This window comes from Cervus elaphus, chromosome 28 (genome assembly GCF_910594005.1).
Source record: "Cervus elaphus chromosome 28, mCerEla1.1, whole genome shotgun sequence".
NCBI classification, from domain to species: Eukaryota; Metazoa; Chordata; class Mammalia; order Artiodactyla; family Cervidae; genus Cervus; species Cervus elaphus.
Window position 1 is genome coordinate 62,783,108 of NC_057842.1, and position 24,283 is coordinate 62,807,390.

At 42.3% G+C, this 24,283-nt stretch overlaps 1 protein-coding gene across 4 annotated transcripts in view; it reads right to left on the reverse strand.

The window, feature by feature from the left end:
• CFAP206 (cilia and flagella associated protein 206) overlaps positions 1 to 21,479 on the reverse strand; it is a 55,376-nt gene extending 33,897 nt beyond the window's left edge. For 2 of the 4 annotated variants that reach the window (XM_043890467.1, XM_043890466.1), the window contains exons 1-3: positions 20,641 to 21,477; positions 18,836 to 18,940; positions 7,784 to 7,890 (exon numbers count right to left, since the gene is read on the reverse strand). The gene's annotated coding sequence lies outside the window, so the exon portion shown is untranslated. Of the gene's footprint in view, positions 1 to 7,783; positions 7,891 to 18,835; positions 18,941 to 20,640 lie in introns of all 4 variants that reach the window. The other 2 variants (XM_043890469.1, XM_043890468.1) reach the window with 2 other exon arrangements.
• Between the last annotated feature and the right edge of the window lie 2,804 nt (positions 21,480 to 24,283).

Genomic DNA, 24,283 nt, shown 5'->3' on the forward strand with positions numbered 1-24,283 from the left:
GCAAGGACAAACTTTAATTTGGTAAAGTCTTGTTTAAAAAAAATAAAATTTTCAGGATCACAGACATAAAAAATAAACTTATGGCTACCAAAGGGGAAAGGAATAAATTAGGAGTTTGGGATTAATAGATACACACCAAGTGAAGCCGCTCAGTCGTGTCCGACTCTGGGCGACCCCGTGGACTGCAGCCCACCAGGCTCCTCCGTCCGTGGGATTCTCCAGGCAAGAGTACTGGAGTGGGGTGCCATTGCCTTCTCCAGGTGACCTCCCCGACCCAGGGATTGAACCCGGGTCTCCCGCATTGTAGGCAGACGCTTTATCGTCTGAGCCACCAGGGAAGTGGGTCATATATACACACTTCTATATATTTAATATATAGATACACACTACTATATCTTAAATAGGAAAACAATAGGATCTACTGTATGGCACAGGCAACTATATCCAATATCTTGTAATAACCTACAATGGAAAAGAATCTGAAAAAGAACAATCTGTACATCTCCCTTTCCTGTATATCTGAAACTAACACAACTATAAGTCAACGATACTTCAGTTTTTAAAAACGAAATAATTTTTTTCTCAATTATCAAAGAACTCATCTTACTCTGTAGTCTGTGAGTCCTCATTTTTTTGACCAGTTTGCTGAAATTATAATAGAGCTGCATTCCACTTTCAGGGGCTATTTTGTTGTGGCTAGATAATGGTCAAAGATTCCATCAGTTTATTTTAATATAAGTTGTTCCTCCAATGGTGAGCGCTGGGCTGCGAGTCCCTCCTGGCCCACTGCAAGAAGGAAGACAGTAACAATTCAGCCGAATTTCTGACATACTCCAAGCTCATTATCTCTAACATGATCCATGCTCATTACCTCTAACATAAATCTTCTCTCAAAACCCATCCAACTCGACATTCTTTATTGGGGTGAACTGTCAGTAGTAATTAATAGCAGACACAATGACTGAAGAATGACTGAAGCAGCCCAAACCTGCTTCAGAAAGTTCTCCTCTCTCTCCATCACCCTTCACATGCAGACTTGTCACCAAGCCAGCGCTTTCCTCCTTCTGAGCATGTCTAAAGTCCATTCCCTTCCCTAATTACTTCCCTAGTTACTGTGTTCTGAGGGCTTTTAAATGTTTCATCTGCTCCTTGTCTGCACCCCCTCCTAAATGCAAAGCTGATCAAATAATTTCCTATGCGCAGCTCTTTGAGGACTACAAGAAAACAGTCAGTCCCACTAGAATGAGATACAAGTTCTTCCCTGATCTGGCCTCTTGTCTCTCTACCTGCACTGTCCAATATGGTAGCCATCAACCATAAGAATCTGGTCAAAATTACATGAAATGTAAAACTGGATTCCTCAGTTGCATGAGCCACATTCCGTTAGTGGCTACCATATCTGACAGTGAAGATAACAGAATTTTCCCATCATCGCAGAACGTTCTACTGGGCACTTACGCCTGCTGCTGCTTAGTCACTAAGTCATGTCCGACTCTTTTGCGACCCCATGGACTGTAGCCTGCCAGGCTCTTCTGTCCATGGATTTCCCAGGCAAGAAAACTAGAGCAGGTTGTCCTCTTCTGTCCAGGGGATCTCCCTAACCAGGGATTGAGCCCCCATCTCCTGGCTTGGCAGGCAGGTTCTTCACCCCTGAGCCACAGGGAAGCCCATGCTGCTGCACCTGAACTCAAACTTGCAAATGACTCATACCCGTGAGCATTCTATGCTTTGGCCAAAGCAACTTCCTTCAATCAGATTACTTGCCCTACCCAACTGTGCTTTTCAAGACAAAGCTCAAATGTCACCCTATTCCCACCCTCACACGGTCGGCTGGTTCCCCCTGGGCCTCCATAGCACGATGCAGACCTCCGCCCTGGCCCTCCCAACCCTCCTGGTCACCTGCTGGTGTTCACGTCTGATTCCTTTTACTATGGTGTGAGCTTGCTGGGGGAGTGGGCCCGATCATACTTATCTCTGTGTTCCTGGCTCCTAGACCAAAGCCTGACATATAATACACACTCAATTTTTTGTGAGTGAATACATGTTACAAATAAATATTCAAAAGGTCAAGAGTCTTCATAAATGGCTAACGTTCCAACTTAAATCCTTCGCTGACAGGTAAAAACCTGGAAGAAGAAATATGTTGTCAGTCGGGTCATCAAAACATATCCTCTCTTAAATCACAGTCTTATGCTAGAGTTGCATTTCATTTAAAATTAACCCATGAGCAGTATGACAGTTTGAGCAGGTAATTGAAGTATTTTGACAGGTATAGCAAGGTGAGACTAACGTACAAGGAAGCAATTCTGGCTTCAACAATGATTAGATACACACCTATAATATTAAAAATGTGAAAATTTGGCTAGCATTTTAATATTTATTAAGGGCCTAGTATAAAAATAGTTTGTTGGGACAAAAAATAAATGCCCAACACAACCCAATCAGAAAATGGACAGAAGACCTAAACAGACGTTTATCCAACCCACTTCTCATGGGTATGAAAGACATTCCTTGTATACACACACTGAGGGTGGAGGGGGGCAGGAAGTCCTTTGATGTCTCTTCTTATAAGCAAACTAATTGCATCACAGGAGCTCCACCCTCAGGACTTTAACTAAACCTAACACCTCCCAAAGACAGAACTTCCCGATACCATCATATTGCTATCCAACCTGAACCTCAGCTCAAGTCCTGTCTCTTCCACGAGGCTTCATGAAGCCACACGAACCCCTGCTCTATCCCCACCCCCGTCTTAGTGGTACTTCATCATACATGCACCGCTTCATGGTGGGCTTCAACATAATAATTTGGGGAGGACAAAACCCTCAGGTCATAACACTGCCCTTCAGAACGCTCTGACAGAGATGTCCCTCATCGCTGCTGAAGGACATCACCAATATCTGTAGGCCCCTCTCTCATTCCCCTCCCCCAGCTTCCTCTGTCCTCTTCCCCTTTATTCCTGGACTTGTAATAACCTATGGTGGAAAAGAATCTGAAAAAGAATATATGAGGAAACCAATCCCATTTTTGCCACTGTGGAACAGTCTTTAGTGTTTAAAAATTTTTTATTGATGTTTAGTTAATTCACAATGTTGTACTAGTTTGGGGTGCACAGCAAAGTGATCATTCATGTGTATATGTACATTTATACACGGACATATTTGTGTGTGTATAGACGAGTAACTTCCCTGGCTTCCTCATTTCAGAAAACCATCAGAGGAGGTGTATGAACCACGGGAGACCTGAGTAACCTCTCAGCCCTGTAATTCTGTTATTTTAAGTCTACAGTGGCCTATATTTGCTCTTTTTGTGGACTTTCTCCAGCAGCACCCTAAAACAGGGAGCTGTAGCAAAGCTCAAGCTGACATGGAGAATCAATACCCGACGAGGGCTGAGCTGACCAGGGTGGGACTATGCGTACACCGCTGGGTGTCAGGAGGCCCAGCTGGCAGAAAACTGTTCCTTCTCATGCCAAATGAAATGACGTTGAGGTCTGTGGAGCTGAACTATCAAGAAGTGATTAAACGAAAGGTGACTGGTGCGTCATCGGTGCTGTTACAGAAACTGTGCTCTAATGTTGAAAGGTGAGAGGTACAAATTTGTGATGCTCCTAGCATGTAAAAGTGAAGTGCTACTGAAGTCCTCCAAGGATAGAAATAAGGGAACATGTCCTGCCAAGTATCTGACTGTCACTTGCAGAAGGAACAGTGATCAGATTGTGATCCTCAGAGGTAAGTCCATAGCGCCCAAGAAAGAAGAAATTCCCTCTTGCTGTATGAATGTCATCTTTCCGACAAAACTCAGTGCAAAAAAAAAAAAAAATCAATGCAAAAAACTATTTCCAAATCCAGCCTCAAGGACATACAACCGCTCATAAATGATCCCTGTGTAGACCGCAGGGCCACTCTTGTCACCTGTGTGTGAGGGAGCCACCTGCTGTTGAAATAGGATCCTGTGGCTACAATTTCTTCCATTTTTTCCCAACTACATAAACTGCGTAAGTTTAGCTCCAGTAATCCAGACCAAAAGTTCTATAGAATTTAAGAAACCAACATAACTTTTAGGGATAAGTAACACACAGTACCTTTCTTGTCTCTTTTGCGAGTCAAAAAATATTTGTTACGCATCTATACCCATTTATTAACACTTTGAAATTCTCAAGTTTCTGGCGTGCAGGAAATAATGAAGCTGTCTGTATTTTGACAAATACAAATAACAAATGTCCCTGCCAATTTCCTTCTCAGTGTTTTGGGGAATACTATGAACTTGTCTTGCCTATCCCAGTGCTATCCAACCTGCAGCCCCAGCTCAAGTCTCATCTCTTCCATGAGGCTTCATGAAGCTACATGAACCCCTGCTCTATCCCCAAGACACCCCTCTTATTGGTACTTCATCATACATGCACTGCTTCATGATGGTATATACCAGGAAACTAACATTTACCACATGTCAGCAGTGTTGTAAGCATTTTACCTTTATGAACTTATTTACTTCTCATATTAGCCCTATGACGTAGTCACTATTATAATCCACATTTTGCCAGAGGAAACTGAGTTCTAGAGAGATTTTTTTAAAAAAAATCTTGTCCAACATCATCAAGGTTATTAAGCAATGGAGCCACAATTAAACCCATGCATCTACCTTTCCAACCTGTTTGTGAGGACGCAGAGGACGAGAACTGTGCTATAAGATTCTTTTCAGTTCTTACAGCGCCTAGGCCGGTGCTGGAATCTTAGGAGCTGATGTTTATAGTTTTACTACAGTTTGCTGATTTTCCAAGAAGTCAGAAGACCCATGGAAGAAGATGGTTTGGTCCTGTTAATCAGCATGATATAAAACAAATCTGGGGAGAGACTACAGTAAGAACAGAGGACTGGTACTGAGGATGCACGGTAAGCCTGGCGCTGGGCTAAGTAATCTTATATAGTAATCTATTTAATCCTATTAATAAATCATCTCAGAGAGGCACCATTACACATATTGTATCACTAAGGAAACTGAAGCGCAGAGAGATGAAATAACTTGCTTGAGGTCACACAGACTCCAGCCTAAGCCTAACCTGTATGCTATCTATCAGCATCACACACCTACTGTAAAAGGATGTTTATCTGCAATGGATCTAGAAATTGTGGAGAACACACAGTGATGAAGATGCCTTCCCCACCGAACACCAACTCTAAGTCTCAGTCTCTCAGCAGTTTGCACAGGTCTTCAGGGATGCCTCTGGTTATTGCTGCCAGCACCAAACTGGCCTCAGGGGGGCACTGCTTCCCCTTTAACGCCTCCGTTTTTACATGTTTGCTTTTAAAACCAGTGGCAATCCTGAAGCAAGGCTGGAACATTTAAATCAGAATTTACCAAAGTCAAGGGTATTAACTGAGAGCCGGGTTTGATCTTTGGGTCGGGAAGATCCCCTGGAGAAGGGCATGGCAACCCACTCCAGTATTCTTGCCTGGAGAATCCCATGGACAGTGGAACCTGGCAGACTACAGTCCATGGGGTCACGAAGAGCTGGACACGACTAAGCGATTAACACGAACATAAAGGGTAGTAACACAAGTAAAGAAAGCGTAACAAAAAGTCCCATAACCTGGTTACAAGGTGTGGCCCGCTCTCCAAGGCTTGAACAAGGTGGAAACTCTTGAGGATCCTTCCTGCTCAGGCTCCATCCTTATGTCCACTCTGAGAAACACTAGCCTGACACCTGTCCCCTGCAAACTCAGGCGTTAGAGCGCTGGGTCCAGGGCAGGGTGGGACTCTCCCGTGGGTTGAGACAGGATGCAGAACCCCTGTGTCCTGGACGAGGGCCCGCCTTGCCCACAGATGGTGGACACGGGAGACGAGTGCCCTCTTGGGAGATGCCTCCCCTTCACCCACTCCTCCAGAAAGGAGACCTATTCTTAAGCCTTAGCAGGACAAGTCCAAAGTCTGTATAAGATATTTACACGTAGCAGGTGGTCACACATCAACTCCTTTGGTCAAGAGAAGCAAGAGATGAAAGGAATCCTCACACCAGGAGACTGAAAGAAACTAGTGGAGCCAGTCAGGCACGCAGCCGGACCCTCCAGGGTGCATCTGCGCTTGCGCCTGTGAGCACATCTAGGGGGCGGGGATGCACGTTTTGTTTCCAGATACGCTAGTTTAAGACGCTAATGAATGAGAGACCGCCAAGAAGCCTGCCTGCGGAGACAAGATCAAGGACAGCGCGTCTCTGATCACACCTGCTGAATACCGCCTCCTGAGCTGCCGGGAGCCTCGCTGCTTTGAGAAGAACCAGACCTGTAACCGTTGATGCTCAAAAAGCGATTCGCTAATTTTACCGAATGCTGACGTGATGCAATTTATCTTTTAAAACCAACTATTTCTGAATCCAGCAACAATGCTTTAACTTAGCAGTATTTTCCTCTGGAGCTTGAATCTGGGATTAATTTGCTTTTTGCCTCTCCAATGCACCCCATCTAGGTCAGGATAATATAGACACTCATGTGGTCCAGCAATTCCTTCTAACAGGGAGCACACCGCAAGTAGAAGACACTGCAGAGACTGCAGTTACTGATGAGAATAGATTGAACAATTTCTTTACTTGAAAAAAATTTCCTTCCTGATTATTTTGAAGTAATGTTACCAGTCTTCTAAGAAAAGCTTCTGTGGACACAGACATTTGTGATACCCTCACATAAAGTCTGCAAATGACAGCCTTACTTCACTTAAAGGAAGGTCTGCAAATGACAGGATGACAGCAAATCCATCCCCCTGCTGTTTATGTATGGCTTACAAGCTAAGGAGGATTTTTATACTTTCTTAAAGAGTTGGGGAAAAAAAACAACAACAAAGAACAATATTTTCTGACATGTGAAATTCAAATATCGATGTCCCTAACAAAGTTTGATTGGGACACAGCCCCGCTCATCCTAAGTCTAAGGCTGCTTTTGGTCCACAGGGGCAGAGTTGACTAGCTGCAACAGAGATGACAGGGCCTGCAAAGCTGAAATAGTCCACATTTGAGCCTTAACAGAAAAAGCTAACAACTCCTGACATAGTGTGACAGACGCTTTTCCTTTGATGCATAAACTACATCTTAATTTTCAGATTACCTCAGTGGCTTTATTTTACAGACAAAGAAATGAGAGGCCCAAAGAGGTTATAAACAAAATGATCTAAAGCTTGAATAAAACATTTGGCCAAACCATTTAAATTCTCTAAACCTTAGCTGTATCACTTATTAAAAATAGCATTGACCTCATACAGCTGGGGTGGAGATGGAAGGAAATAATACATATATATGAGGTTTATCAGTGTCTGGCATCAGTGCTTAATAAACAGAGCTATCTTTATTCGTTAATAATATCATTAAGTGAAGTGAAGTGAAGTGAAGTCACTCAGTCATGCCCGACTCTTTGTGACCCCATGGACTGTAGCCTACCAGGCTTCTCCGTCCATGGGATTTTCCAGGCAAGAATACTGGAGTGGGTTGCCATTTCCTTCTCCAGGAGATCTTCCCAACCCAGGGATTGAACCCGGGTCTCCCACGTTGTAGGCAGACGCTTTACCGTCTGAGCTACCAGGGAAGTCCAATTTTTATTACTATTAAAACTCATCTTCTGATGAGATCTTCCAATTCAGTACCATTTTCATTATCATAAGCTCAAAAAAACCAGATTATATAATTATTGGCTTTAAAATGTTGTGTTTTAAAAAAAAAGAAAAAAATAAAATAAAATGTTGTGTTTTATCAAGACTCTAGATAGTTTCCACTCACTCTCCAGACATCTAATCCACTCACGTGCTCAGGTTTCTGCCAAGGTGACATCATCACGGCTACAGACGGCTTGTGGGGCGATGGATATCACTGACTCAGGGAGACCCTGTGGCCATTTTACCTTCTGTGATCTGCAAAAGCAGGAGAATGGTTGTTCTACGTAACTGAAAGCTCGAAGGAGTTGAGAGACAGGAAGACACAGTAACAGGAATTCCTGAAACTGTTACCCTGTTATTGGCCATCAGGAGGCGTGTCCTCATGTGGGCTATGACCTAAATCTAACCCTTAGGTTTTCTTTATTCCTTGATTTGGAGAGGAGCAAGCAGAACTTTTGGAGAAGGAAATGGCAACCCGCTCCAGCACACTTGCCTGGAGAAGCCCATGGAGAGAGAAGCCTGGCGGGCTACAGTCCGCGGGGGCGCATGGAGTCAGACAGGACTGCGACTTCGCGCAGTGCGCGGGCAGGACTTGGGAAAGGGGGCCAGCGACGGGAGAAGGGAGGAGGCTGTCGGCAGAGGGAAGTGACGAGATCAGGGGTTTCTGAAGCTTCTTGCCGTCTGTGTACCTAACCATCACTCAGCTCCTCACCCCATGTCTCTGCTAAGGACTCTGCTTACCTCCATCGATCCACCTTCCTTCCCTCCTCATCTTCCTTTCTCCTCCCGTCTCCCCTGTTTCTTTCTTCTGTCTCCCTTCCCCCACTCCACCCTGCCTCTCCTTTCTCTCTTTGTCTGAAGAATGTTATTTATCATTAGTTTTTATAGGAGGAAACACTATCCCATGTCCTTAATGTTATATTATTCTTCCTGTCATGTAAATGGTTGTTCTTGTTACTCAAGAAATAAAAATTAAATAAATAGGACTTTACTGTTTGTAAAGTAAATGTGTTGTTTTGTTAATAATAGGTTCTCTCAAAACCCTATTGGAAAATAGTATTCCAAGTGATGAAAGTGATTATTGATAGCTTTCCCTCTATTTTATTTTCCTAAATAGGAAAGTGTCTCTTGACAACAAAAGAGCTTCCTGCATTGTGAACTTGGAGTATCATCTGGTTAATTTAGCTCTTTAATTTTGCATTTTACTGTGGACATCTTTCTTTGATCCACTTTGAAGGTGTTCATAGTCATGCCATTGCCTAGCAAATGAGTTCCGCGTCCTCCAGGACGGCGTGGGGGAGGGTCTGTGGCTAACCTGACCTCACTCTCCAGCCTTGCTTCTCACAGCCTGCACTTTACGAGCCACGTCAGGTGGCATTTCCTGACGGTGCCTTCCCTCCTAGTTTCTCTCTCCTTGGAATACCCTCCCTTCTTTCCCCAAATCTGCCAACTGAGACTGAACTGGCCTTTCAGCCCAGATCAAAACCAGCCATTGTATTTCTCTGAACTCCTGTCTGCATGCTGTCACTTCTGATGTGTCTGACTCTTTGTGACCTTATGGACTGTAGCTCACCAGGCTCCTCTGTACAGAGGACTCTCCAGGCAAGAATACTGGGGTGGGTTGCCATGCCCTCCTCCAGGGGATCTTCCCCACCCAGGGACTGAACCCACATCTCTTCTGGCTCCTGCACTGGCAGGCGGGTTCTTTACCACCAGCACCACCTGGGACACCCCTGAACTCCTGTGCCCCTTTATTAGCTCCTCCACTGGGGCAGTCCCCGGGTTTGGAATTGTGCTGTTTCTCTCACTGTTTACAAATGCATCCTCTCCCCCTACTCTCTGATCGATCTCTATGGTCCCCACGAACTTACACAATGACTGCGCACAGGCTTTCTGTGAATGCTTAAAGAATGAACAACCTACTACCTCCAGCCTAGACTCCTTATTTAAGATCTGAAAAAAAAACTTAATTCAAAATGTTTTCATTTTTTATTTTCATTCCATTTAGGAGTCAAATGCTTATATAATACCAGATTTTACATTAGTATCTTTGACCTGAGCTTGATATGCCACTGTGAGGTGATTCTCTACCTAAAATCTTAGTTCTGGGAAAAATAAAAACATCTGCCAGTGGTACTTATTCAAGTGCCATCGTCACAGAGGACTGGAAAAACATGACTGTGAATCTGATTCTGACCTTTAGGACGGCTTTAGGTTTGGCAAAACTATTACATGACCTCAAAGCTGGCTTTGCTTTTAAATTCCAGTAATCCAGAAAGCATTCTGAATTATTTATTTCTCTGTAATGGGTCTTAAAATGTGACGTTAACATCCTGGAAAAAATTACATTTGAATCCATTTATAATTGAAAGACAATAAGGTTGATGGTATCTTTTGGATGTGCCCTTCTCTACAAAGAAAGTAGGAATAGGTTATGTAATCATTTGTTTTAAAACGTTATTGGTGCTTTATTAAGACTCAAGACATCTGATCCACTAACGTCCTCAAGTTTCTGCCAAGATGACATCATAATGACCACAGATGGTCCTTTGGGAGATGGATATCATTTACTCATGAAGCAAAAGCAATATATTTTTGTCTCAGATTTCTTGGCAACATAAATTAATTTTGTTAAAATAAAAAGTTATTCGGTCTAAAATCTGCTGTTTTTCCTCTTTTCAAGTTCAGCAATTTCCTCCCAAACCAAGCCTTTTCCATGACATTTTCGAAGTAGAAACTCTTTTTTTTCTCTTGTTAGACATTTAGTTGTGTCAGACTCTTTGTGACCCATAGACTGTAGCCTGTCAAACTCCTCTGTCCATAGAATTCTCCAGACAAGAATACTGGAGTGAGTAGCCGTTCCCTTCTCCAGGGGATCTTCTCAACCCAGGGACTGAACCCAGGTCTCTTGCATTGCAGGCAGATTCTTTACCGTCTGAGCCACCAGAGAAGCCATCCTCCCCACCCCCCACCCCTGTCTTTTTTCCTTTTACAAGTTTCTTTATATCTAAATAGAAATAAACGTATATGGGGCAGCAATACTATATTGACTTTATGTAAAATAGGAACCAGGAAAGCGAGGCAGGTGGGCTTGGCCCTGGGATTACAGAGATGTGCCTGTGATGGAAGAGAAAGTCATCGTCATCGTTTCCGTCTTCTCAGCCACCTTCTCCCTCTGCAGAAAACCTGAGTGTCCCTGACAGGGCCCCTAGTGGGACTAAGCAGGAACACAAGCATTCCTAAACCAAGATCCCTGTTGGCATCCTTTGGGATGAAATGCGCTTAAGTATTCCATAACACCCCCCAAGCTGAGTTCCTGGTTTCTTGGAAGAAATGACTTATAGGTTAAATCTTCAGAAATAGGGCTTATGAGTAAAATTTGGCTGATTTGTTAATTGTTAAAAACCATGCCCCAAATCTTCCTTTTCTTCAACACATTTCCCGCCCTGACCCTCTCTCATTGTTTGCCCTGCTTCTGGTACAAATAAATAAACACATGCACATCTAAGGATTATCATAGTCTGAGGGGCATTTTTGGTGGAAACCATTTATTTGAAGCATTTTCTGTTGTTGTTTTTTTTTTGACCACACCACATGGCATGTGGGATCTTAGTTCCCTTACCAGGAGTTAAACCCAGGCCCCCTGCATTGGAAGCACAGTTCTAATCACTGGGCTGCCAGAAAAGTCCCTGGAGCAATTTAGATACTATCTTAGGCAGTTTGCCAGAGATTTAAAACACTGAAATATTCCTTCCAGGTGTTCCCTATTTTATCAATGAAGCAGACAGGTTTGCAAGGCTAGGCTAATTAGTTTCTTGGAGGCACTCTGCCTGAAATTACCATAGTTGTACACCAAGTTGTGGGGCCAGATACACAGACTCATAGGTTCCTTATTCTTATGTAGAGATTTTCACACTTTCTCAGCTCCTGGTGACTTTTGGTGTCTCGATAATATTTCATTGCATCCCTAGGCCTAAAGGAGTGCCTAACTCTCTGAACCTAGGCCGGAACCAGTATCCCGTAGGCCTAGATAAGCAACAGGAGTGTGTATCTGACAAACGTCACTGTGTTTTCCTTGATATTTAAAAATATCCTGCTTCACCCCCATGAGTTTGCTACAGTGTCCTGAAGTAACTTGACACACAGTTTGAGAATACAGTTTTAATGTTTTAGGGCATTTATAGCAATAAAGTTGATTTGCTCAGTAGTGTCCAACTTTTTACAACCCCATGGACTGTAGCCTGCCATGGGATTCTCCAGGCAAGAATACTGGAGTGGGTTGCCATTTTCTTTAGCAGGGATTTAGCAATAATCCAATTCCAATTCATGTACAGTTCCCTTATAAAAAATAAAAAAATAGCTTCTGTGATTCCACATCTCTCTAGATAATAAAACAGTGACATGTATCAAACATGGATAGCTCTCAAAAACAATGTTAGGTGAAAATAGGCAAGTTGCAGATTAATGTATACAAAATAATAGGGTCTTTTAAAGTTTATATCTTATCCATGAATATAAATGTGTAATAAAATGAGGGCTGAAAGGATGCACACTCATTTAGGAGAGTGGTTATCTCAAGAAGAAAGGGAACAGGACTGAAAGAAGAACCAAGAAGACCCAGATTTCACTTGTAATATTTTATGCTATATTAAATATAAAAGGCAAACATAACTGTGGCATAAATGTGGCTTATAAAGCAAAGTATGGACTTAATGTGTTCTCCCAGAATTCACATGCTGAAATCCTAAGCCCAGGGTGATGGCATTAGGAGGCGGGGACTTCGATGGGTAATTAGGTCAAAAGGATGGAGCCCTCATGAATGCGGTTAGTACACTTATAAAAAGAGCCCTGAGAGCTGGCTTCCTCTCTTTGCCTTCTACCATGTGAGGATAAAATGGGAACAGTCATCTACAAGCCAGGACGCGGGCTGTCATCAGACACAAGATCGGCCGGTTCCTTACTCTTGGACTTCCTGGGCTCCAAAACTGTGAGAAGTAAATCTTTGTTGTTTAAGCCACTCAGACTATGACAATTTGTTACAGCACTTTCATCTGATTAAGACAATGACCAAATGTTGACATCTGTTCTTAATTCCATATAGGTGCTTCTTATATGTTTCTTATATGATTTATATTTTTCTGTTTCAAAACAAAAAACACACAAATCGGAAAGTACTGAGATGGAATTAAAAGAGATCAAACATTATTTTTCTAGAAAAGCTATGATCAACTGTATTTTTAGCTATTTAATTTAATTTGGGATCATAAAATCTGAATCTTTTCTGAGGGTCCAAATAACCATGTGATACCTACTTTATTGTATCAAAAAAAAAAACCCCAGCAGCTGTGCTTTATAAATCAGCTGTTTGCCGACACTAATAAGGTATAGCTTTTGCTCCTAATTAGTTCCAACAGGTAGATTTACTCAAATTTAGCACATTATTATGTTTAAAAAGAGACCATATCTTGTTAATTTTTTAAAAAAATTTCAGTATCATATATGACAGATGTTCAATAAAATGTCTTTGGAATCAGAAAAACTAATACCCTTTTCTCAGCATTAAAAAAATGTTTTAACAATGAGGGAAAAAAGAGTTTAGGCACCATTACACAGAAACTGTATAATGCAGCTTGTAATTTTTATTACTTTTAAACATTATATTAACTTTTACCATAATATATTCATATGGTTCAAAATTTAAAGGTTTAAACTCACTATAGAATGAAACCTAAGCCTCCATTCAATACTTGATCCCTAGCCACTCAATTCTCTCCTAAAGAATCAATCAAAATCTCCAGTTTTTTGTATTTGTCTAGAGGTATTTCATACATGCACTAGCAAATACACAGTAACATACTTGTACTCTTGGCTCTATCCACCATCTAGAGATGACATTGATTAAACAGTTGTTTGTATATCGAATCGATGTTTCAGATTCAACTTGTTCAAGCTGAATTCCTACTCTTTTCCCCATGAAAACTCCTCCTGCAGCTTTCCTATCCTGTCCGTGCCGGCCTGTGTTCATCTAGCCCATCATGACCCCGGCCCATCACAACCCCAGCCCATCACAACCCCAGCCTTCAAGCTGCTCAGCCATCCCTGACTTCTCTGTTTCATGGGCTACATCCAGTCTCTCAGTAAAGCCTGCTGACTCCTTTGAAAATGTTTCCAGAATCTGGTCTCGGCTTGCCCCCTCCTCTGCTGTCTCCCAGATGGTGGCCACCAGCCCCTTGACAGGATCCCTGCCTCCGTGGGTCCCAGAGCTCTGTCCCCTCCACCAGAATGTAAGCTCCACTGTGGGTGAGATCTTTGCCTGTGTGGCTACAAGCACATCCCAAGTGTGAAGCGTGATGCCTGATAGACAGCGGATGCTCAACGGTATTTGCTGAACAGGTGAACATATACATAGATTAGACTGTGCATAGCATTCACACCTTGACTTTACACTTAATGACATTCATTCAACAAATGCTCTCAGAAGTCTTGGAAGTTTTTTTTAATCAGCACATACATTTTTTTCCCTCCTTTCTTATAGAAGCTGATTATTTCATTGGAATTGCATCATTGGAAAGATGTACCATAATTGACATAAACAGTTCTATTGTTTCTAGTCTTATGCTTTTACAAATAATACTGTAATGACAATCTGGTCCATATACTATTTTACATATATAAGAATATCTGTAGGATAAACTCCTAGAAGTGGAATTGCTGGGTCAAACAGTATATGCTTTTAAATTTCAATAGGTATTGCCAAATTGAATCCCATAGAATTGTATAATTTATGTTCCTTCCAGCAACGCATGAGAGTGTTTTCTCACACTTTTACCAGCACAGTTTTATAATTTCTTATCTCTTCCAGTCTGATAGGTAGAAAATAAATTTTTAATGTAATTTTAATTTACATTTCTCTTATTTTGATTAGAACATTTTTTCATAAGTTTAAATGATGTTTGACTTTTTCAATTTTCCATTTATATTTTTGATCTATTTTTATATTGGATTGTTGATCCATTCTTTATTGATTCCTAGATATATATAGTAAAGAAATTATCCCTTTGCCTTAATAGGAAATGCAAATATTTTTCTCTTATTTATGGTTTGTCTTTTGACCTTGCTTATGATTTTGACCTAGCACAATTTTTAAATTTTTATTAAGTTAAATTTATCATTTTTATTAATACTTTTTTCTTCTAGGCTTTATGTCAAACCTAAAAGGCTCTCCTCAATCTGAAATAAACATTCTCAAACGGCTCCTTCCAATATTTTTACAGCTTTGATTTCATTTTAAACCTTTGATCCACCTGGAGTGGGCTTCCCTGGTGGCTCAGAAGGCAAAGAACCCACCTACAATTCCAGAGACAAGGGTTTGCTCCCTGGGTGGGGAAGGTCTCCTGGAGAAGGGAAAGGACGCTCGCTTCGGCAGCGACACGGGAATGGCAACCCATTCCAGTATTCTTGCCTGGATAATTCCAAGGACAGGGGAGCCTGGTGGGTTACAGTCCATGGAGTTGCGAAGAGTCAGACACAACTGAACGACTAACACTTTCACTTTTCACTTCTTCCAACGGGAATATAATCTGACGAACTGAAAGATAGGGTTCAATCATTTCTGCCCTCACAAGACTACCTGGTTACCTCCAAACAATTAATTAAATTTGGCATCTTTTTTTCCCCACTGCTTCAAAATGCCATTTTTGTCATATGCTGAATTAATAAGCAATATTAAGGAGAGTTAGATGGAATATTCCTTAATTTGGGACAGCAACCCTAAGTTTCTCCTATACCTTTACACTTTATTCTCAAATCTTATTCTGGGCCATTTATTTTCTCCGTTCATGCCCCAGGACTACTGTGTCAGTTCTAATGGCACAGAGTGAAATGTGAGTGGCCCATCATCGCATTTATTGTCGGAATTTCCCTTACAATACTTGCTGCTGAGTTTTCCACCTAAAATTCAGAATCAGCTTGTCTATTACATCTCAAACAATGCCAAGAGCTCAAAAACAGTAACAGCAGCGCCCTGTAGTATTCCGGTGGGTTTCTTTACATTCAGACTCTGTCCAGTTTTGGCTATTGCCTTTAGTGTACTGAAATCAACGAAAAACAGGCTTTTTCTGTTTTGTCTCTGAGCTAATTCTTGCTGGACTTATGGTTGCAGGGACAGGCACAGTTTCATCTTTATGACTGCCTTGCAAAGTTGTTTTGGGCTCTGAGCCCCAACAATCCTGATGTCCCTCTATTTATTTTTTTCTTGTCAGTTCATGCTATTGTATAATTTAAAGTAGCTTGTTCAAAATCATAATTATAAGGGACTTACCTTAATACACCTTTTATTAACTTCTTTTACATGGAAGTCTTACAGTCCTGAAACAATCTCACAGTCATTCCAATCCAATCTGTAGGTTGTGATTCTGCCCTTTAAACTTGTAAACATACTTTCCATTTCAGTTCTTACAGATTCAGACACAGGGCTGGTTTCTATGCAACCACTCAGGTGAAGTACATATTTTATCTTGCAGCTGTCTGTTCCTTAACAAAGTGCTTAACATCTGTAGTCAATAAACAGACTCCACAGGGTACAGAGATAAAGGAACTGAATAGAACAATTTTAAATGTCAGCAGGAATCTCATAAGATTAAATTTTTAAAGCTAAAATAAAGTTATATTACATTGACTAAATAGACTTTAAAATTTTCAAGCAGTAGATAAATGATAATTCACACCCATCTATATCCATAAAAGACTGAAGAAATAAGACTAATAAAATTGGTACATTTTAAAAATTAGAATCAGTGGCTATAGGATCTACATGAGAGATGACGAGCCATATGTGACTTGTGATCTAATTTTTTTTTCCATTTATTTTTATTAGTTGGAGGCTAATTACTTTACAATATTGTAGTGGTTTTTGCCATACATTGACATGAATCAGCCATGGATTTAATGTATTCCCCATCCCGATCCCCCCTCCCAACTTGTGATCTTATTTTTGTAGGGATGAAAAATAATAACTAACTTACCAAATAGTACTTGTTTGTCAAGGAGTCTTTTTAGGCATTCATCATCCTTATGTTGATGACTAGAAGAGGCAGAGAAAGGCCTGGAGATAAGACCCAAGGAGTGACTTGGTCACACCCTTCTAACGTGGCACTCTCCCTGGGCAACTTGCCTAAACCATTCAGCAATAGAACCGTGGGGTTTATTCCTGCAATGCTCTCATTACTTGGAGGAGGCTCGCTGGCAAAAGTCCCCTGAGTGTATCTGTGAGACCAGAGAGGATGAAGCCAGACCGTGACCCCGGACTCTCTGGAATGGGTGACAGCAGTTGCCTCACTGTCTTCTGTGTCTTCCTGAGGCCTCATCCAGAGATGCTGGAATTCCCTTGTATTCTGAAGAACCAGAGATGGTATTTGGTTAAGTAAGATTCTGTCAGCCTGGACCAGTGAAGGAAACAACCATCTTCTCTTGGCTAACTGACCACCTCGAGATGAACAAAACCATGTGAGAACTAGGAAAATTTAACTTTGAGATTGTAGATTCCACTTTGCTGAAAACAAAATTTAAATCAAGCCATTCCTCAGCCTAGATGGGAGGGGAGTTTGGGGGAGAATGGATACGTGTATATATATGGCTGGTTCCCTTCACTGTTCAGCTGAAACTATCACAACATTATTAATCAGTTATCAGTTCAGTTCAGTTCAGTCGCTCAGTCGTGTCTGATGCTTTGCAACCCCATGGACTGCAGCACGCCAGGCTTCCCTGTCCATCACCAACTCCTGGAGCTTACTCAAACTCATGTCCATCGAGTCGTGATGCCATTCAACCATCTCACCCTCTGTCGTCCCCTCCTCCTCCTGCCTTCAATCTTTCCCAGAATCAGGGTCTTTTCAAATGAATCAGTTCTTCACATCAGGTGGCCAAAGTATTGGAGTTTCAGCTTTAGCATCAGTGCTTCCAATGAATATTCAGGACTGATTTCCTTTAGGATGGGCTGGTTGGATCTCCCTGCAGTCCAAGGGACTCTTAAGAGTCTTCTCCAACACCACAGTTCAAAAGCATCAATTCTTCAGCGCTCAGCTTTCTTTACGGTCCAACTCTCACATCCATACATGACTACTGGAAAAACCATAGTTTTGACTAGACGGACCTTTGTTGGCAAAGTAATGTCTCTGCTTTTTAATATGCTGTCTAGGTTTGTCTAACTTTTTCCCCAAGGAGTGTCTTTTAATTTCATTTAAAAATCAAGCCATTTTGTCACTATTGTGGACAGGACTCAGCACAGAGCAAGACTACCAATTTGGCCAGAGGGCTACTGATGACAGACATTAACCCCTTGGCAGTACAGCATGACACGGGTTAGGGAAGTGAGCTGTGAGCACATTATTGCTACTTCTCCAGCCCTCAACAGTGTTATAGCACATGTATTCACTGTCCTTGCACCCACTTAGCTGACTTCTCAAAGACTAAGGCCCACCAGTACTTCTTATACCAAGAACCTGAGCGTCTAACACAGTACCTGATACAGTAGGTTGCTCCCTACTGCATGTTGAATAAACAAAATCAATCACTAATATCCCATACATCTCTATGCTTTCTAAAGATGTAGATTCTTTAAAACAGATTGTAGAGCTTCTAGAGATAAGTAGATTTCTAGTTGAACAACTCTGTGGATGTTCTATTATGTAATTAAATGATAATTCTTCAAATGGATCAATAATAGAAATAACCCTTCTTGGTAACCCTGAGTTGGGGGGGGGGGTGCAGTGAGAAGATGAAAAATACTTGTGCATAGAGTGATATGTGAAGGACACTGTCTGGCCCTGGAGTTTGCTATGGGTCCTCAGCAGAGTCTAGTGAATTTTAAAGTTCAGCAGTAGGAAATAGACACCCAAAGCAGGTGATATGGAAAGAGTACTCTGAGAAATAGTATCACATATGGTTACAAATAGGGAAAGGCAGACCAATGAACTTGGATCCCTGCCAATTTTAAGACCTAGCACGCAGTTGCTATGTATTAAAGAAAAATTTGAACTTTGTTCAATTCAATATTAAAGTGTTAGAACTAACTAGAAAGAAACAATTTGTTTTCAATTCTGCTATTTGGAATCAGATGGCAATGAACTGAATGCATTTGCACTTTTCACATGGAGTGACTTGATGCAGAATACCCAAGCTCAATATGCTTAAATTTCTTTACCTGGTTATTTTGAGGCAGAAGTTGAATAACACAGGTGAAGCACTCATGCATGGCCTGACTTCTGATAACTGGACAGCAAATGCCAATGGTTTCTTCTTTTCTCTTCTGAGTGATTTCAGCCAAACAGTCAAGCAGAAAGGAGAGCTTATTAGAGGTAGCAGAATGTCAAAAGCTACAGTGGAAATAAGGCCCCGAAGCTAGGCTATGCAGGCTTTAATAGGTCAAATGGAAATCAAAGTTAGAGAAAGACAATATCAGAGTGACTTCTTGGTTACATAAAAGTCCAGGGATTACTACACAGTCCGATCCCAGTGCTTCGTGACTGTTACAGGCGTGGGTAGCTTCTTCATCTCTCCTAGGGAAGCTAGGCACCTGTTTCCCAGCCCACAGGGTTATTGTCTCTAAAAACTAGGTTCTTGTTTTGGTGGAATGACTTCTAGAAAATTAAACTACAGTAGTTTCTAAGGGTCTTCATAATAAGTTTCCAGATGGTCTCCAGGAATTAACATAGCATTCTAAGTATTAGAAACCATGGAAGCTGGACTTCCCCAGTGGTCCACTGGTTAAGACTACTGCTCCAATGCAGGGCGGGGGTGGGTGTTCGACCTCTGATTTAGGAGCTAAGACCCCACATGCCGCAGGATGCAGCCAATAACTACATAAATAGAACTTGTTTTAAAAGAGAGAGAATTAAAATAAACATCCACACAGAAACAGACTTACAGACTTTGAGAGTGAGCTTATGGTTGCAAAGGTGTGGCAGGGGGAAGGGGCGGGGAGGAGATGAGGAGTGGGGGATGGACATGTACACAATGCGACATTTAAAATGGATAACCAGGGCTTCCCTGGGGGCTTAGTGGTAGAGAATCCACTTGCCAATGCAGGGGGCATGGGTTTGATGCCTGATCTGGGAAGGTCCCATGTGCCATGGAGCAACTAAGCCCACGGACTGCAACCATTAAGCCTGTGCTCTAACCCTGGCCCGGGAGCTGCAGCTGCTGAAACCTGCACCCCTTAGGGCCTGTGCCTGGCAACAGGAGAAGCCGCTGCAGTGAGAAGCCTGTGCACTCCAGCTAGAGAGTAGCCTGAGCAGCGATAAAGGTCCAGCACACCAAAAATAAATAAAATTATTAAATAAAAAAGTAAAAAAAAAAAGGATAACCAGCAAGGACCTACCACACAGCACAGGGGACTGCTCAGTGTCATGTGTCAGTCTGCACGGGAGGGGAGTTTGGGGGAGGATGGGTGCATGTACATGCATGGCTGAGTTCCTTCGCTGTTCACCTAGAATTATCACAACATTGTTAACTGGATATACCCCAGTGCAAAATAAAAAGCTAAAAAAAAAACAAACCATAGGAACCACATAGACTCCTGCTGGACAGGGAGCGTCTAAGACAACAGAGAAAAATGCACTCTCGATTTGCTTTTTAAAGTAACTCTCTAGGGAATCCCTGACAGTCCGGTGGTTAAGACTCTGAGCTTCCACTGCATGGGGAGAACGGGTTCCATCCTTGGTCGGGGAAGTAGGATCTTACAGCCTTAATAACTTATGTGGGGCTTAGTATCAAAGGTCTAGAGCCGCCTCTCCAGGCCCTGTACTCATAGTAATTGGTACTGCGAGGGTTACTAACTGTTCTCAAGATAAGTTATACTAAAAATTGGTTCACTTGGGGAATCTTACTTTTTGGATATACCCTGATTTCGTTTCAATCAGGTTTTGGCAGAAAACTTGAGTAAGGGTTTCACTGAGATTTCAAAGACATCTCTCACTTTCAATTTTCACTTGACATTGAGATTCTCACCTTTGAGCACCAGGCAGTTGATCTCTCTCCAGAACCGTGGCGGGAACCTGCCCTTCTTGACGCTGGTGTGAGGAGGGGGTGCTCCAGGCTTCGCCCCTACAACAATTCCTCCCTGGGCTCCACATCAGGGGGGCTCCGCAAGCACATTCAGGGAAGATTGATCGATCCTTGACTCTCGGCCCATGTCCACTGGAAGAGTAAGTGTTCTGCACGGTAGTTTAGACTCGCCCGCTACAATTCCAATACACTTTGAAAGCAGGGCATCCCTCACACCTGCTCAGTGTTTGCACAGGCACTAAGTTAGGCTGATGTGCTGTGGTTGCAGAACACACATGGGTTTGCAGTCAAACAATTCTGTGATTTTTCAGCAATCGATTTTACTTCTTTGAATCTCAGTTTCCTAATTTTCAAATCAGAGGTAACAGGAGGCATCTTACAGGACTGCTGCGAGATTTCCGTTAAGGCAGGTTTAGAAGGAACTCAGCGCAGCAGCTGACACACAGCAGATGCTCCGTCGGTGGTCATTGCTACATTTTCCGTTCTTTTCTTTTACCCACAGGGATCATCCTTATCAGTGCCATAGAAACAGGAGGCTGCTGAGAGGCACTGGGGCTGGGACACTCTCATTTTCAGTTTACTCAGCCTTTTCTGCTCCGTAGGCCGTGGACTTTAATTCTCAGGGGTCTATCATCTTGGAGACATTCAAGTTAGAACTGTGGTGTGAAGCGATCAAATCAAAGTGAAGGAGTTGGATAAGAATAAAGATGCTGTTTCTGTAACATGGCCTTGGGACAGGCAGAGCCCAAGGAAAAGGAATGAAGAGGTCCCTCTCACCGCGCAGATTGCTGACTCCAGGCTACAAGGCAAGTGAGGGTCAGGGGTCAGGTCCGTCTGTCCTGACGGGGCCCCCTGAGATCGTCCGTACAACATGAGGGATGATTAGCATTTTGGGGGAGGGGGGTGGAGGAGTCCTCTGGTGAGCAGGTCAAGCTGGGATCAGGACAGTAAGAAGATCTCTAACTCTACCCTTCTCAGAAGCATCCAAATTAAAATCCTTAGGAAATGTCCCCGGTGGCTCAGTGGTAAAGAATCTGCCTGTAATGCAGGAGAAACGTGTTTGATCCCTGGGTCAGGAAGATCCCCTAGAGGAGGAAATGGCAGGCTACTCCAGTATCCTTGCCTGGAAAATGCCATGGACGGAGGAGCCTGGTGGGCTACAGTCCACGGGGCTGCAAGGGGTCGGCATAACTGAGCACAAGCAAACACAAAAGGAAGCTAAGAGCTGGGACTGGGGAGGGAGCTGACGGCCAAGCATAAACAGGGAAAACAGTGAAGACAAAAAACAGGGATCATGTGATTTATTCCAATCTGGCTGCAACCTGAGAAACTAGATTCCTTTTTCCAAACCAAAAAACAAGTCACCTTCTTTCTGTTTATGTTATTCACTGTATCACTGATGCCAGCAGAGACACCTTCACTGTGGCCATGAACTGAACCCCTTCAGAAGATGCATTTCTTCTGCTCCTCCACAGAGTGCGCTTAGCTGAAGATCTGCTGGGTAACTCCAATAATTCAGACACAATCCTAGGTGCCACTTCCTCTCCCTTCGAGGAGAGACAAAAGCGATGCATGACAGGCAAGGACAAACCACGTCCTTCCAGTCCTCATCAGAGATGCCACAAAGACACACACCCAGAGAGTCAACCAGCCTGGCACCATGGCCTTTATCTCTGAACAAAATCATGATGAAAGGCACGAGCTACAGACCCACTTCCTGGATTTGAAACTGGCTATGACCTTTGCTCACTGTTTGGCACTGAGACAGTGACGACCTGTCCGCACCTGAGTTAATGGTTCCACGTGAACACGAGTGAGTCCACGTGTATACGCCTGTCTGGCACACACTAGCAGTCCCCAGGGTCAGCTGCTGCTCTTATCTACTCAAGTCTGAAAAACCCAGGTCCGCGTCTCTTTCATGCCTCTCTCATCTGCCTGTGCCCCGTGATATTCTGAATTCCCACCCTGTCACCAGCTATGTGCCCTGGGGAAAGTTATTGAATCTCTCCGAGCCTCAGTTTCCCTCCTGATAAACTGGGTACAATTACAACTACTTTCAGAAATCATTGTGAGGATTAAATATTAATGTTTGTAAAGTGCTTCTCTGTTGATGGGAATGCAAATTGGTGCAGCCATTATGGAAACAGGATAGATGTTCCTTTAAAAACTAAAAATAGAACTACCATAGGATCCAGCAATCTCACTCCCGAGCACATATCCAGAAAAGATGAAAACTCTAATTTGAAAACACACATGCACACACAGACATGCACATGCATCCCAATGTTCACTGCAGCATTATTTACAATAGCCAAGACATGGAAACCATCCAGCTGCCCATCAACAGACAACTGGTTTATATCTACACACTGGAATATTACTCAGCCATAAACAAGTTGCCATTTGCAGCAATGTGGATGGACCTAGAGAATAACATACTGAGTGAAGTAACCAGACAGAGATAAATATTATATGCTACTGCTTACATGTAAAATCTGAAAATAATACAAACAAAACTATATACAAAACAGAAACAGAGTCACACAGAAAAGAAACGTATGGTTACCAAACGGGAAAGTGGTGAGAAGGAGGATAAATGAGGATACGGGATTAACACACACACATACTACATATAAAGTAAGCAATAGGGATCTACCATCTAGTGCAGGGAACTATATTCAATATCTTATAATAACTGACAATGGAAAATAATCTGAAAAGTAATATATGTGTTATACATCACTGACCTTCGCTGTATACCTGAAACTAACATTGCATATCAACCATACTTCAACTTTAAAAAGTTCTCCACACACGTAAACATATTAGTACGTAGTAGTAGTTGTCATTTTATCATTTGTCAAGAGGGATAACCTCCACCCCTGTCTAGTCTATCCCATTGATCGCTGTGAGAAGAATGTATTGCAAGGAGAATGTACTGGGAACAGCAGTGTAAAGTACGATGTAAATGTTCTGGCTTCCAGCCCCGAGGCAATCGATGGTACAGACTGCAATTGTTCTGCAGACTCAGGAAGCTAAACACCAGGAGGGTGTGGTCCATTATGCAGTTGTAAACACATCGTTGCGTTCACCATTAGGAAATCCCGGCCGGTCAATGTAAACAAGTCCACCTGAGGCTTGCTTGACTACAGCACTTTTTAATTTACTGAACACTGCTTTCCAGGTATTAATTTTAAAGCCACCAGTATAGGCTGGTAATTAATAATTTAAGGATATTACATTAAAATGGATAATTTTTTTTTTTGGAGAGTTCTTTATGGCTTGGGTTTTCTTCTATTTTAATTTAGTAGATGATATGTTTGTTCGCACTGTGGCATGTAATGATTTTCTGCATTTTGACGCAAAGAAGATGAGGTTGAAGTACTCCTGCGCTTGGGTATAAAACAAGGGGCCCACCCCCCTCAATTCCTGAGGCAAGGAATCTGACCTCGAAAGACATATTTATCTTTCAAAAATGGCAAATATAAGGGAATTCTTTCTGAATTATTTTACATAGGGTTCCCAGAATTTAAGTTTTATCCTACTGAACTTGAGAAACATTGCTTTTTTTCCTACAAAGCTACTG